This window comes from Camellia sinensis, chromosome 7 (assembly GCF_055761805.1).
Source record: "Camellia sinensis isolate YWXY chromosome 7, ASM5576180v1, whole genome shotgun sequence".
Taxonomy (NCBI): Eukaryota; Viridiplantae; Streptophyta; class Magnoliopsida; order Ericales; family Theaceae; genus Camellia; species Camellia sinensis.
In genome coordinates, this window is record NC_138967.1 from 19455116 (window position 1) to 19471484 (window position 16369).

The following is a 16369-nucleotide window of genomic DNA, read 5'->3' on the forward strand; positions in this document are numbered from 1 at the left end:
TTCCTCTATACACTAGTTTATATAATTTCTTAATACACATTTTTTCATAAAAAGTCAAAAAGCTAACCCAAACAACCATATTTTTTTTCTCAATTATTTAGTCCAAAAAGTAAAAAAGTATACTTATTTGAGATATCTCAAACAACCCCTAAGTACATCCTCTTCTCCATCATTCATTTGTTCCATTTTCGATTTTATTGGTGAGTGTGGATCTAAAAATGGGGGTTATTGAGAAGCGGCATGAAAGTTGACCAATTAATGTAAGCATCAAATTATAATATTGGAAAGATACAAATTTTATGCTCATAAGGTAATGCTCAATTGTTCTTTACTCCAAAAAAACAAAAAAAAAAAAAAAAAAAAAAATGCTCATATTGAATTTAATGTCTACTGCACTCTACTTTTTGTGCACTATTCTATGCCCTTTTTTTAATCTTTATCTAATGTAAATAAAATTGTTATACATAAACTTTGTACAAAATGATATGCTTTTTTTTGCTCGTTCATTAAAAGTCAAAAAAAAATCATCACTGTTGTTATACAAGTTAACAAAATTTTCTCATTTACTAATGTAACAACTATTACGTTATTGAAATAGATTTATTTAGTTTCTAAATTTCACTATCACATGACACATTAGTTAAGAAAAATTTTAAAAATTTATTAGTTTGTATAACATTTTTTATTTTGAAAATATCATTACAAATTTGTATAACTAATTATTTTGAATTAGTTTTTGGTACAAAATTTCTAATGTGTTTGGCATTTTTCATCCAAATATGCCATTGCATGTAAGGGCTAAAATATGCAAAATTCGGCCCACCACACTTTTTCAATCTTTCTTCTTTTTTTCTTTATTTTTTCCTTCATTAATCTCTTGTTTGTATCAAAATTAAAATAATAAGTCAAACAGTCATACAATAAAAATAAAAAAATTATTTCTATTCTCTCTACTTTTTGTATATTTTTTCGAAAAAAAAATTAAAAACTCCTTTCAAAACATGCCAGTTTTTCACCTAATTTTTAAACAAAAAATCAAAAAAATTATTATAAAAATCACCTTCCAAATGAATATTAAATTAATTATAATATATGAATTATTGTGTGATGAGACAACCAAAAGTTTCTTAGTAATGGAAAAGGCTCTCTCACTTTGGGCACAAGCAAATCCTAATCCAAAACTAGAATATTATGTTGGAAGGCAAAACCATGTCCTTTGTCCATTAACTTTGTATGTAGAAAATTTAAAGTTGGCACTATGCTTGGATGCAAAGGTTCCAACTACCAAACAACTCATAAAATGGTAAAAAACAAGGGGCAACTTTGTTTACATCAAAATTAATTTAATTTGCCAACCGACAAATACATCATCATCATCATTTATCAAAATGCATTTCTGTTTTTCCTTTCAGAAAAAGCACTCTATCAATTTTTTTTATTGACAAAAAAGTTCAAAAATGATATATTATTTTAAATTTTAGAAAATAAAATAAAATAGTCCTTGACTAGCAAAGATGGAGCATGCTATAATAGTCGTTAAGTAACAAAAGATGGGCTATTTCCTCATATTTCCATTGTGGTCCCAGTTTTTTTTTTTTTTTCGAGACTTTAATGACCTTTTTTTTTAAAAAAAAAAATGTCTAGATTCCCCTAAAATTTTAAAAAGTTGGATCAAATTTGAAAAACATTCACTAAACACAAGTTGATTTTATTGAAAAATATTTTTGTCTTTACGTTGTGTTTGGTTGAGAGATTTGGAAGAGATTTGAAAAGAAAAAATAAAAATATAGGTGAAATGCGAATAAAATATACATATATTTCATCTAATTTTACACACATTTTTCCTTTCTTTTTTCAAATCTCTTTTCAAATTTTCCAACCATATAGCGTTAATGATTTTCCTTTTATATTTAAAATCTAGCATTCTAAAAAATTTCTTAGTTTACAATTTTTCAAAATTACATTTTATTTAAGTATTCATTATCATTTATAGAGAGTAGATTTTGTCTAAACACACTTGTTAATAAGTTTAAAATTTGTATGATAAAGCACATATAATTTTAATTAATGCATTTTAAATACTCACTAACTAATAATCATTAAAAATCGATATATTAATTTATTAAAAATTTTGTATATAATAAATAATATTTTTAAAGATCCTCCTAATGAATATTTTAATGGCACTAGTTTAAAAAAAATTAAAATTAAAACAACTATATATCCATTACCACATGTATTATCATAAAAATTTATAATACTCTGAAATATCACGTAATTATATGTATCTATTTATGGCATTGTGATTTGTTTATCATATTTTTTTTATTATTCAAACAATGTAAACATTTTAGATTTTATTATTAAGTGAGCACACAATTAATATAGTAATATATTTATGGGTTAGTTTGTCTCCGAGTGAATTAAATTGTGATGTTTAAGATCATGAAACTTACAATAGGTCACATTTCAATAATTTAAATTGTTTATTTTCTAAATTACAACATGTAAATTATTCTTAAAAAAGTAAGTCGATTTGATAACCATAGTCATATTAATTTATGACATTTATTTGTAAAAAAACAAATAACAAATGTTTTATGAAAATTATACTTGATTTTTTGAGAGACAAATGACTAACATAGTTATGATTATCGAATTATTTTTTTAATGAATAATCTACATATTATGAGTCAAAAATCGAACAGTTTAGATTATTATATTGATATGCTTTATGAGTCTCGCAAATTCAAACAATGCAATCTGGGAGACAAGGTATTTTTTTTGAGTAATACTAGAGATTCGTTATCAACATTTCTATTAAATATTTTATATGGGTGTAGAGCTTACACATGACATATAATACTTTTAATAAAAATTTTAATTTTTAAGATATATAATAACTTTTATTTTTTTTCTTGACAAAATAATTATGCCCAATAGAGTTAGCAAAAAAAAAAAAAAGTTGGCATTTGCATTTTAAAATTAGGTCTCAGGTTTTGTGGACGTGGGGCCAATCAAATCCAAGATCAGTAATAAAAGACTCATGAATATCCCAAGTCAATGGTAATTGAAAACCTGTGGCACAGAATAGTACAATAGCTCGCCATGCACGAGATCATTACCAAAGGTGATATCCCAGCCACGTACAATTTGCAGCCCGTGTAAAACAACTTCAATTTTCAGACGTTGATTTAGGACCCATTTGAAATTTAAGACATCTGTCTCGGATGGCGAGTGATTTAACGCCGCATTAGTTGCGAGTGGGTCTTGTAGTCATCAATGAGAATTGAACAAAAGCAGTAGACTTTGCCACGTGGCCTCACCGACGATGAAACAAACCAAAGCCGCTGTTGCTGTCGCTGATGACTATAAAACCGCAATTAGGCAAAATTTGGGATGGTTAAATAAGTGTATTTTTTGACTTTTTATGAAATATAGGTTAGATTTAGGTTGAGTTTGAAGTGATGTGTTAAAGAGGTGATGTGACTTAAATAAGATGATGTGACTTAAATAGGATAGTGACTTTTTGACTTTTTGAATTTTTTGGAAGATGCCAAACTTAACCTTAATAGTGAAACTCTACCTAATAATTTTTTGAATTGCCTATTATACCCTTTAGTTTTTATACTAGTTCTAGCAGTAGTAGTTCAATCTACAAAATTTAGAACAAATTATAGGTAAACTACCAATAAGTTTTAATAATTAGATTTAATTTTTATAAAATTTTATTAAAAATAGATATAGTAAAATCGTCGTTAAAAATAATTTTTTGTAATGATTTTTTACATATATCGCTAAAAATTGACAATTGAGAGGGTAATTTATATGAAAATTGGGCCGAGATAGGCAATGGGCCGACATGGGCCACAGTACGAAGGGTTGAGTAAAAAGGCCATAAAGTTACTCCGATCCAAATGAGGCATAAAGTTACTCCGGCGGAAAGGAGGCTGGAAGTTACTCCGGTCCCAAAGAGGTTAGCCTGGTCACCATACTAAAACTTGTACCGGTTGTCGCAGTATGGTTAGTTCGGTCATGGCGTAGAGAACCGAAGTATACTGAGTCCTCTTCAGGACTTGGTTTTGGGGTTAGTTCGGCTTAAACTCTCCTATGGATAGCTCGGTCTTGGCATGTGAAGCCAAGGTAGCAGAACAGCAAGGAAGAGCCTAACTAACAGTTAGATCGGTCACTCCAGTTAGTCTAGCATGGCAATGTTATTTCGGTCGTATGGTAGTCCGGCTATGGTAAAACCATCCCACTTGGTTTAAGCAGTGAAGAGGGTGTTGAAGGATAAACATTATCTTTCAGGAGTATGAATCCTAGAAGGACTCTACATGGAGGAGTAAAAGTCCTACTAGGATTGTGCCACACAAAACCTATAAAAGCTCACAAACATCACCTATGGAGAGGTAACACAACTTTGATTCTCGAATTCACAGAGCTTCTTGTCTATTTGTCTGTTTTTCTAACTTAGGCATCGGAGGAGTTTCCGGCACACACCCGTCGGCTAGCTTACGTTTGTTTTTTCAAGGAGTAAAGTGACGTCGTATGGAGGAGCGCAGACTTGATCAACAGGATTATACGAGAAGGTTTATTTCTTTCCCGTACAATTGGCGCCGTCTGTGGGAATTCAGATAAAAACAAAACCTCTTGATCAAGCTTTACCTCTTTAGGAACAATAGCGCACAATGAAGATTTACCACAGTCCACCATCGACGGACAAACACCAGATGGGGGTGCAAGGCGTAAAGAATTACCTTCTATCCCTCCCATGGCGGACTTGGAGCCCCAACGACATAACCCCAGGAGGGATACTAGGAGGAGGCGGACTAACAGCCCCCGTCACTCTCGTTCACAAAGTCCTAACAGGCAAAGGCGGAGGATTGATCCTCAAGTTCTGGAGAACCGCGTGAAGGAGCAAGACGAATTAATAAGGAAGATGGCGGCGGACATGGAGGCCTTGAAGCGCCAGATGAAGAGAAAATGAGTAGCGACAGGAGAGGGGCACAAAAACAAGACGCCCCCTCGCCGCTCAAAAGACCATGGAAGGCATTCCACACCATCACAAGCAGAGAGTAAAAGCCTCAGGACAGGCGATACTCAGTCTAGAACCTCCAGAACTCATTACTCCAGGTCTAAGAGAACGAGATCATTGAGGTCTTACACAGAGGGAAGTACCTACCGACCCTCACACTCGCACCAAACATCATCCAAGCAGACGGAGTTGCCAAGATCATCCGATTTACGGATCATGCTGGAAGAAAAGGCACGATGGAAGGAGGACACCAGGGCGCGCGACCCTCGTAGAGTTTCTGCCCTTCAACGATTGGCTCATCGATCACATGGAAGCGTCAAGGTTGGAATGCCATTACCACGCCCTGCCTACGAACCGACGGACAAAGCATTAGCAAGGCTGCAAACCTCGCCGTTCGTTCCGGCAATTGAAAACGCGCCCCTACCTACAGGCTTCCTTCAGTCCAAATTCACTACGTACGAGGGGAAGACGGACCCCTACATTCACCTGAGCCACTTCCGCCAAGTTATGGCGGTATATCGGCGAAACGAGGCTCTAATGTGCATCATCTTTCTGTCAAGCCTTGGCGATCTAGGCTTGACTTGGTTCGAAAAACTTCCAGAAGGCAGCATAGCCTCCTAGGCGCAATTGGCGGAGGCGTTTGTCACAAGGTTCAGAACAAACACCAAAACCCCGGTGGAGATTGACCAGCTACTCTCCATCGACATGGGCGAAAAAGAGACATTAAGGTCCTATAATAGTCGCTACTGGGAGACATTCAACCAGATTGGGGACTGTCCCACCAATCTCGCCATTACACAATACAAGAGAGACCTTTCGGTCGGGAATAGACTAAGGGACTCAATCACCATGACACCACCCCTCACCATGGAAGCCTTGATGGAAAAAGTGCATCAGCACATCAGGGTAGAAGAGGATGGCGCACGTGCCAAAACAAAATCTGGCACGACCACAGTACTAGAGAAGAAGGCCTCAGCAAAGGTCAACACGGTAGACCGTCCAAACAAAAACGGACGAGGCAGACGAGACAACGACGAGGACTAGGATAAAAGATGGTTAAGAGTCCGCACTGCCATAACCACGGTCTTCAAGAAACCGATCTATCGAATTCTAAGTGAGATACGGGATGAGCCTTTCGTCAGATGGCCAGCTAAGCTTGGGAAAGCTCAGAAGGACTATGACGAAAGATCACGGTGCACCTTCTACAAAGAAAAGGAACACCCCATTGAAAATTGCACACCATTGAGACAGCACCTGGAGGAGTTGGTGGCAGCAGGTCACCTGGATAAATACATTGAAGGAGGGACCCAACTAGCCCCCCAAGACCATAACAACCCCAACAGAATGCCAATCGATGCCCCACCTCAAGGCGTTATCAATGTGATACATGGAGTTTTCGAACCTGAGCGTGTATGCGAGCTCAGAGGATCAATCAAAAAGGCTGAGCATTTAAGAGAAGTACAAAGTGCCCAACCTGCCATCATGAAGGGGAAGACAGAGGCTACGAACGTCATGTCTTTTTCAGATAAAGACTTGGCAAGGATATATTGCCCTCACAATGTTGCGTTGGTTGTCACTCTCCGAGTCAAGGATTTTGACGTCAAGCGGATTTTGATAGACCAAGGCAGTTCATGTGAAATAATGTACTACGACACCTTTAAACAGTTGAAGTTACAAGATAAAGACTTGGCATCTGCCGTATCTCCCCTGATTGGATTCAACTCTATGCCAGAATGGCCCGTTGGCAAAATAATCCTCCCAGTCAAGGCAGGAAGCGTGACGAAACAAGTGGAGTTCTGGGTATTAAAGGTCCCATTTACTTATAACATCATCTTGGGCAGAACATGGCTGCGTGCCATGCGATCGGTGGCGTCATCCTACCACCAAGTAATGCGGTTCCCTAACGACACTGGCGTAATTGAAGAGGTCTATGGAGATCAGATTATGTCCAAGCAATGCTTTATCACGGTGAATGGTAGCCGCGCTGTTAAGGGATATGTTCATTCGGTAGAAGAGCCTGAGAGCAATGAATTGTATGCAGATGTCGGCAAAACAGCCGATCAAAAAGCGGTGGAAGACTTGGTAAAGGTAAGTATAGATGAAAAGAACCCGGATAAGTTCTTTTTACTCGGTTCGTCGTTGTCCAGCACTGAGAGATTAGAGGTCTTGGAATTTTTGACCTCTAACATCGAAGTGTTCGCCTGGATACCATACGACATGCCAGGCATTGATCCCAACTTCATCTGTCACCAACTCAATGTCCACCCATCCGCCAGACCGATCATTCAACGCACCCGTAGATCGGCACTCCACCATGCCGAGATAGTGGCAGAAGAAGTAGGAAACCTGCTGGAGGCAAGAGCAATCAGAGAGGTGCACTACCCAAGATGGATCTCCAACACAGTCGTGGTGCCAAAGAAGAATGGCAAGTGGCGTGTCTGTGTCGACTACAAAACAGTCAACAAGGCATGTCCGAAAGACAGCTTTCCTCTACCACGGATAGATCAACTGGTCGACCTAACGGCGGGGCACAACCGACTTAGCTTTCTGGATGCATACAGAGGCTACCATCAAATCGCCATGCATGAACCAGACCAGGAGGTCACATCCTTTACAACTCCAAGAGGACTATACTGTTACAAGGTCATGCTCTTTGGCCTAAAGAACGCAGGGGCAACATTCCAATGGATGGTCACCAAGATGTTTGAACCATTGTTAAGCAGAACAATGGAGGCTTACATCGACGACATGGTGGTCAAGAGCAATGATGAGAATGACCATCTCAAGGACCTAGGCGAGATGTTTGAAATCCTGAAGAAGCACAAGTTGCGCCTCAATGCGTCCAAGTGTGCATTTGGTGTAGGATCTGGCAAATTCCTGGGCTTCTTTGTGACCAACCGGGGTATAGAAGCAGACCCCTCTCAGATCAAAGCAATCCAGGATTGGAGAGATCAAACTCAGTAAAAGAAGTGCAGCATCTCACCGGCATGGCAGCTGCGCTCAATCGGTTCATAAGCCGGTCATCGGACAGACTACGACCATTCTTCCATGCACTAAAAGCCAAGTTTGAGTGGGACGAAGAATGCGACCGCGCTCTGGAAAGCTTAAAGGAATATATGTCCTCTCCACCACTGCTTGTCACCCCAGTACCTGGAGAAGAACTCTTCCTGTACCTAGCAGTCTCTCAGCACGCAATTAGCGCAGTACTGGTTCGTGCAGAAGGGATCCAACATCTGCCCATCTACTATGTCAGCAAAACATTGCTGGGAGCTGAAACAAGGTACCTGCCACTGGAAAAACTGGCTCTGGCCTTGATGATGGCCTCAAGGAAGTTGTCACACTACTTTCACGCCCATACCATAGTTGTCCTCACAGCCTTTCCATTAAAAGCTTTGTTTGAAAGGGCGAACTTTTCTGGGCGAATTCTGAAGTGGGCAGTAGAGTTGGGGCAATACGACATTAAGTTCCAACCCAAGACCACAATAAAAGCTCAAGCATTGGCGGATTTTGTCGCAGAATTCACACCAGGAAGTCATCACATCTGCCCAGTCGACTTGACTGAAACAGCCGAACTAGGGACGAAAATTAACGCCGGAATAGCGCAACCCCTGGTACAGGATACTCAGCCAGACGCCAAGGCAGACCAAAGCAAAGCAAGGAAGGAAGACACAAACCATGCTACACCAAATCAAGACTCACCAACAAACAAAGACTTGGTACAATCAAATAGCGAGGGACAGAGGGCAAGCATGTACCTTGAAAAAGACACCAGCAACATGGAAGATCCCAAGGCATCATCTGATCCCTCCACTTGCTGGAAGTTGTTCGTTGGAGAAATATGGAAGCTCTTCGTGGATGGAGCATCCAATAGTCCTCATCTCTCCAGACGGCCAAGTAGTGGAGCAGGCAATCAACCTTGGCTTCCCGCATCAAACAACGAAGTGGAGTATGAAGCACTTCTTGCAAGACTCAAATCAGCATTCTACATGAAAGCCACCGAACTAATGGTCTACAGCGACTCACAGCTGGTGGTAAACCAAATTTCTGGGGACTATGAAGCAAAGGATGACAGGATGGCCAAGTACTAAGAATTGGTCAAAATAGAGATCAAGAAATTTGAAGTAGTGAGGATAGAACAGATTGGCGGGGAGGAAAACAGCAGAGCAGACGAACTAGCAGGCTTTGCTTCAATGGCAGATACATCCATCCCTCATCCGTTGCTCATCGACTACTTACCAAGACCAAGCATTGAAGACCCCGAGGCAGAAGAAGTATGTTGCGTCGAACTAGGCCCCTCATGGATGGATCCCATCATACTGTTCTTAAAAGATGGCGTCTTACCAGAAGAAAAGAAAGAAGCCGACAAAATTAGAGCAAAGTCGCAGCGATTTTGGCTCTCCCTATCCATGGCATTGTACAAAAATTCATTCTCTGGACCTTATCTAAAGTGTGTTCACCCCAGCAAAGTGGAAGCATTCTTGTTCGAGATACATGAAGGTGTGTGTGGAAGCCACCAAGAAGGAAGATCGTTAGCTTACAGAGCCATTTCACAAGGATATTGGTGGCCATACATGCCGGCAGACTCGGAGAAGTATGTGAAGAAGTGCGAGAAATGTCAGAAGTTTGCACACCAAATACATCAACCAGCCAGAGAGCTCCTACCATTGACCAGCCCATGGCCCTTCACAATGTGGGGCTTGGACATAGTAGGACCACTCCTAACAGCACCCGGAAACAGGAAGTTCTTTCTCGCAGCAACAGACTACTTCACAAAGTGGGTGGAAGCAGAGGCACTGGCATCAATCAAGGAAAAAGATGTGAAGAAGTTCGTCTGGCAGAATATCATTACACGGTTTGGCATACCCAAGGAACTAATATCTGACAGTGGCACTCAGTTCGACGGCAAAATTTTTAGAGGCTTTTGTGAAGAATACAAGATAGAGTTCTACAATTCTACACTGGCATATCCCCAAGCAAATGGTCAGGCAGAAGCATCAAACAAGGTAGTATTGGATGGACTGAAGAAATGGTTAGAAAAAGCCAAAGGCAAGTGGGCGGAGGAACTCCCTCATGTTTTATGGGCTTACCGCACCACACCTCGACGGTCAACAGAAGAAACTCCATTCTCCTTAACCTATGGTATGGAAGCAGTAATCCCACTCGAAGTCGGCCTCCCCACAATTAGAAGCGAAAATTTTGATCCAGACTTGAATGGAGAAGCCATAGCATTGGAGCTCGACCTTGCGGAAGAAAGAAGAGAAAGAGCACTGGTTCACATTGCCTCATACCAACAAGAGTTATCCAAGAAATACAACAAAACAGTGCATCCAAGGCAATTCAAGATCGGAGATTGGGTACTGCGCAAAGTGATGGGAAACACCTTGCTACTAGGAGATGGCAAGTTAGGGCCTAATTGGGAAGGACCTTACAAAGTGGTCGGATTAGCTGGCAAAGGGGCATACCACCTGGAAGATGAGGACGGCAAAGCCATTCTAAGGCCATGGAACACTGCCAACCTCAAACTATTCTATTTTTAGCTTTTTTTTACGAGTATGTGTAATTTTCCTTTCTCTCAATAAAACAAAGTCAATTCTTTTCAGCATAGTTGTTCTTTGTAAGAGATTGTATTAGTGAGTTAGGGATATCAAAAGCAAGGTTGGCTGGAAAAACCAATCTATAGGTTGGCTAGAAAAACCAACACCCCTCCTAAGCCCAGGATAAGGATCCAGGCTGCAGAACGTTTGGTTGGAATAACCAAACATTTTATTCTAAGTTGGCTGGAAAAACCAACTTAGAGGTTGGCTGGATTAAACCAACACCCCTCCTAAGCCCAGGATAAGGATCCAGGCTGCAGGACGTTTGGTCAGAATAACCAAACATTTTATTCTAAGTTGGCTGGAAAAACTAACTTAGAGGTTGGCTGGATTAAACCAACTCTTATTACTCTTCAGCTGAAGTAAGGTTATGGGCTGAAGAAGTGGTTGGCTGGATTAAACCAACTTTTATTACTCTTCAGCTGAAGTAAGGTAAGAGTGGTTGGCTGGATTAAACCAACTTTTGTTACTCTTCAGCCGAAGTAAGGGTATGGCTGAAGAGTAGTTAGCTGGATTAAACCAACTCTTATTACTCTTCAGCCGAAGTAAGGTTACGGGCTGAAGAAGTGGTTGGCTGGATTAAACCAACTTTTGTTACTCTTCAGCCGAAGTAAGGGTATGGCTGAAGAGTGGTTGGCTGGATTAAACCAACTCTTAGTACTCTTTAGCCAAAGTAAGGACATCGGCTAAAGAGTGGTTAGCTGGACTAAACCAACTCTTGTACTCTTTCGCCAAAGAAAAGGACATCGACTAAAGAGATTGTTGGCTGGATTAAACCAACTCTTAGTACTCTTTAGCCGAAGTAAGGACATCGGCTAAAGAGTGATTGGCTGGACAAAACCAACTTAGAGGATGACCGAATTAATCTCTTATTACTCTTCAGCCGAAGTAAGGGTTTAGGCTGAAGAATAATTGACTGAATTAAACCATTCTTGGTACTCTTCAGCCGAAGTAAGTATATCGACAAAAGAGTGGTTGGCTAGTAAGGTCAGTCAGATGGCACAGCTAAGACCGAAATAAAGTATCTCGGCCGAAAAATAGTATGCTTTAAGTTGCAGTTAGAAAGCATACTCAAACAGGAAGTATTTAAACCGGAATAACAGTTGGTGCAAAAGAAGATGATTCTCATTAATCAAGTTCAAAGCGATTACAAGGGAGGGGCTCCCAGCCCGGTTACAAGTCGAAGCAAAAAGAAGAAAAAGAAAAAATACAGAATCAATTAAAAAGGTCTTCGAGATCGGCTTCAATATCAACTTGAACACCGGTTGCAGATGGAAGATCAGTCTCAGTAGCAACTGGCAGCACGGTGTCAGTCGGTGGCTCAACAGTTAGGTCTTCAACCGTTGGCTCCAACCGAGCTGATTGATCGTTACCTTGCTCGTTGACTACCGGAGTAACAGTTGGCTCATTTTCTTCATCTTCATCATCTGAACCCTGCAAAAATTGTTGTTGGACAGAAGCAACATACTTCGCTAGTGAGGCCGGAATGAAATACTGAGGAGCATTATAGACCTCGATTTCGGGCCCACAGCCGAGCTGCTCCACAGCACTTCTCCAGCCGCACTTGAAAAATAAGTCCTTCGCTGCCTCACATTGTGGAATGTAGAGGCCCTCCGCCTCCTTGAAACCTTCGGCGTTGGCACCATCCACCTTCTTCTTCAGTTCAGCGATTTCGGCGTCCTTTTTCCCTTCGAGCTTGACTAGCTCACGAAGGTACTTGTCTTTCATCACGGTCAACGCCTTCTGTTTGTTAGCTTCAGCCGAGGTAACTAGTCCGGTTAGACGAGCTACCTCAGCCTCTAGCTCAGTCGTTTTTTGTTGTGATTCCTTTAGTTCGGTTGTTCTTTCTTCCACCTCTGCCATGGCCTGCCTAGCCGTTTTCCTGAGCTCCAATACCTTTTGATGGGCAATTTGGCTCTTCTGAAGAGACTGAAATGAATGGAAAGAAATCAATGACAAAACCGAACTGAAAGTTTGAAAAATTTGAGAGACAAGAGGGGCATCTTACCAGGATTATGGATTTGGTAGCCGATCGGATGGCCCTTAGCTCGGTCAGGTTCTGGTGGTATTCCATGTCTGCTGGAAGGCAAACACTCTTAGCAAGGTTGAATGCCATCAAGTGATCCTTCTCAGCAACCACCGAATCGGTATCCTGGATATCTCGGTTCTGAAATTTCAGCTTTGGTGCCCACTTGGAAGAGCCAGCCCGGTCAGAAGGCTCCGGTTGTGGAATCGGTGGGTGGCTCGGTGGAAGGGTGGTTTCGTCCTCATCCGCTAGACGCTGCTCGGTTGGGGTAGTCCGGGCGCGCTTGGATGGGCGTGATGAAGAAGGCTGTTGAGAAGGAAGGGCCACAACGGTCTGTTGCGTTTGGCTTGGTGGCGGTACTTCGGGTCTGTTGGTTTCAGTCAAGAAGGCCCTGACTCTGTTTCTCTTGGCCATTTCTTGTTCGGTTGTGAGAGGGACTAGGTTAATTTGGGGCAAAGTTGGGTCCGGTTCTGGGGCGTCTTCAAGCAGAAAGTCTGTTACTCTAGCTTTTCGGCGACCGCTGTAACGGTATGTCGGCTCAAAATTAAGAAGTTTGGCCCAACTTCTTTCTGGAAAACGTAGTACGGCGCGAAGTGTGTTCAGGTTGGGGTAACTATACAAAGATTGAAGATGGGTTGGATCTGCATAATAAAAACAACTATTAGTTCGGTTCAAGAGCAGGTAAGCGAAATAAAGAGAAGCATGAAAAGTGACCGAAGTAAAGTATACCAGGGATTCCTTTATTCCAATTTATACTTCGGCCTGGGGTCTGGGCTTGGTGGTCTTCAAAATTCCCAGATACCTAGAAAAAATCGTCATCGTTCAAGTCTTTATCCGGCGTATCTTTTATTATTTTTTCTCTGCGACGGCGTATCCTAAGATAGTAGACCCAGCTGTCATCTTTGGAGCCAATGGAGTATTGGTGGAATATTTCAACTAGACCGAGGTTAAGACCGGCTCGGCGGTTTAGCTCGGCTATACCATTTATTATACGGTATGAGTTGGTGGAAAGCTGGGTATGGCATATCCTAGTTTGCCTAAGGAATTCACAAAGTAAAGGCTGTACAGGGAAGCGTAAACCGCACTCCACAATAGAAATAACGTTAAAGGGGACGAAACCTTGTTTTCTCCAGGGAACGGTGTCTAGCTCGGCTAGGGAAAGGTGGACATCATATGGGATTTGGTAGTCCTTGCGAAATTCAGCTATTGTGCCAGGGGAGTTAACTAAATACCTATACTTTCCCATTTATGGTCTAAGTTAAAAATAAATTACACTTGTGATTAGCTTGGTCGTAGATGTGGGCTGAGTAGCTCGGTTGAGCGATCAAAAGGAGTGCTTAGGCAACCTAAGTCTGCATGGTGAAAAACAGAAGTGTTAAGCACAGATCTTTAGACCGTGCTACAAAGTAAAAACAAGTCAAGTCCTACTTCGGCTTTGTGAAGTATAACAAATCCTATCTCGGTTTCAGGAAGGTGCTTGATAGCTCGGTTGGGGCAAGTGGTTTGTTAGACCGGTTGAAATTCTAGGGGCAGCTTTCTTAGTTCGGTCTGAACTAAGAGTGCTGGTTTAGCCCCAAGAGAGTTTGGTCGGAATTGAGGCCTCCAAACACACTAAGTACAGACCTAGTTCGGTTTGTTATTTCGGCTAAGATATATCAAAAAGATGGTTTTTCGACTTGTTAAAACCACTAGTACAAGTGTTGGTTCGGTTGAATGGTCTGGCTAGACTTACACAAAACATAAACAGTATCCTAGTTCGGTTGAGACGTGTTTTTGGATCAAATAGAGTTCTACAGATTGCTTTGTGAAGTTCATGGGATTCTCATGAAGTTTTTTCCCAGAAAATAAGGCAAAAACAGTGTTTTGAAAAAACACGCAAAGTATATGTATTGTAAAGGCAAATGCGAAAACAAGACAGATTTGAGTAACTTACCAGGTCAAGAGGACGAGACTGAAGATAGAAGCAAAGATAGTGAAGAACAAGAACTCGGCAAGCTCAGGGTTGAGGAGTTTCAGAGGCTGGCAAGAGAGGGAAGGGGATGAGTAGTGATTCAAAATAGCATGGGTTTGTTTTGTGTAAATAGAAGATCGAAAAGGCAGGAACTGTTCAAAAAACGCGAGACACGAAGGCGGCGTGACAGCTATACCTGGCTAATTAGACTCTGCCACGTGTATACGGGATAAGAAGCGATTCAGTTGCAATGATTTTGAAGAGACGTTTTGACCGGACGTGCAGAGCCCGGTACAAAGTTAGTTCGGCTAGAGAAGATTAAGAGTTTTAGCTCGGCTGGAAATGCTCAAGGGTTTTAGCTCGGCTGGAGAGGCTTAAAAACCTTAGCTCGGCTGGGAAAACAGGTAATCCCAATCATGCTACGCAGATGGAATTAAGGGGCAATTGAGAGGGTAATTTATATAAAAATTGGGCCGAGATAGGCAATGGGCCGACATGGGCCACAGTACGAAGGGCTGAGTAAAAAGGCCATAAAGTTACTCCGGTCCAAATGAGGCATAAAGTTACTCCGGCGGAAAGGAGGCTGGAAGTTACTCCGGTCCCAAAGAGGTTAGCCTGGTCACCATACTAAAACTTGTACCGGTTGTCGCAGTATGGTTAGTTCGGTCATGGCGTAGAGAACCGAAGTATACTGAGCCCTCTTCAGGACTTGGTTTTGGGGTTAGTTCGGCTTAAACTCTCCTATGGATAGCTCGGTCTTGGCATGTGAAGCCGAGGTAGGAGAACAGTAAGGAAGAGCCTAACTAACAGTTAGATCGGTCACTCCAGTTAGTCTAGCATGGCAATGTTATTTCGGTCGTATTGTAGTCCGGCCATGGTAAAACCATCTCACTTTATTTAAGCAGTGAAGAGGGTGTTGAAGGATAAGCATTATCTTTCAGGAGTATGAATCCTAGAAGGACTCTACATGGAGGAGTAAAAGTCCTACTAGGATTGTGCCACGCAAAACCTATAAAAGCTCACAAACATCACCTATGGAGAGGTAACACATTTGATTCTTGAATTCACAGAGCTTCTTGTCTATTTGTCTGTTTTTCTGACTTAGGCATCGGAGGGGTTTCCGGCACACACCCGCCGGCTAGCTCACGTTTGTGTTTTCAGGGAGTAAAGCGACGTCGTACGGAGGAGCGCAGACTTGGTCAACAAGATTATACAAGAAGGTTTATTTCTTTCCCGTACAACAATGAATAACTTTTTTATCATGATTTTTATAAATTGTCTCTAAAATTTAGAATTAATAACGTTTTTCTGTGACAAATTTTTTAAACTGTTATTAAAAGTTGAAAATTAATGATATTTTTTGTGTCAAAATTTTCAAACTGTCGCTAAAAATTGGTAACTTTTTAAATAGAATTTGATGAAAAACATAATTAATTATCATAAGACATATTGGATAATAAGTTCACCTATTATGATCTACACGTTAGTCCTCCTAAATTATAAATGCACCTTCTCTAAAATTTGCATCAAATATAAATTGTCCTTGTAATTGTGAAAACTATATTCTTTCTTTTTAAATTTTTAATCACATAAAAAATGATTCATTTTATAACTAAATTATCAAATCAATTAATAATTTTTAATGATGTTATAAATATATTTTAATTAATAATTCTGATAATTTTATTATTGCATAAGAGAGTATTTATTATTTTATTCTTGTTAATTTTGTTAAATAATTTGTTTGACAATATGATATTTGT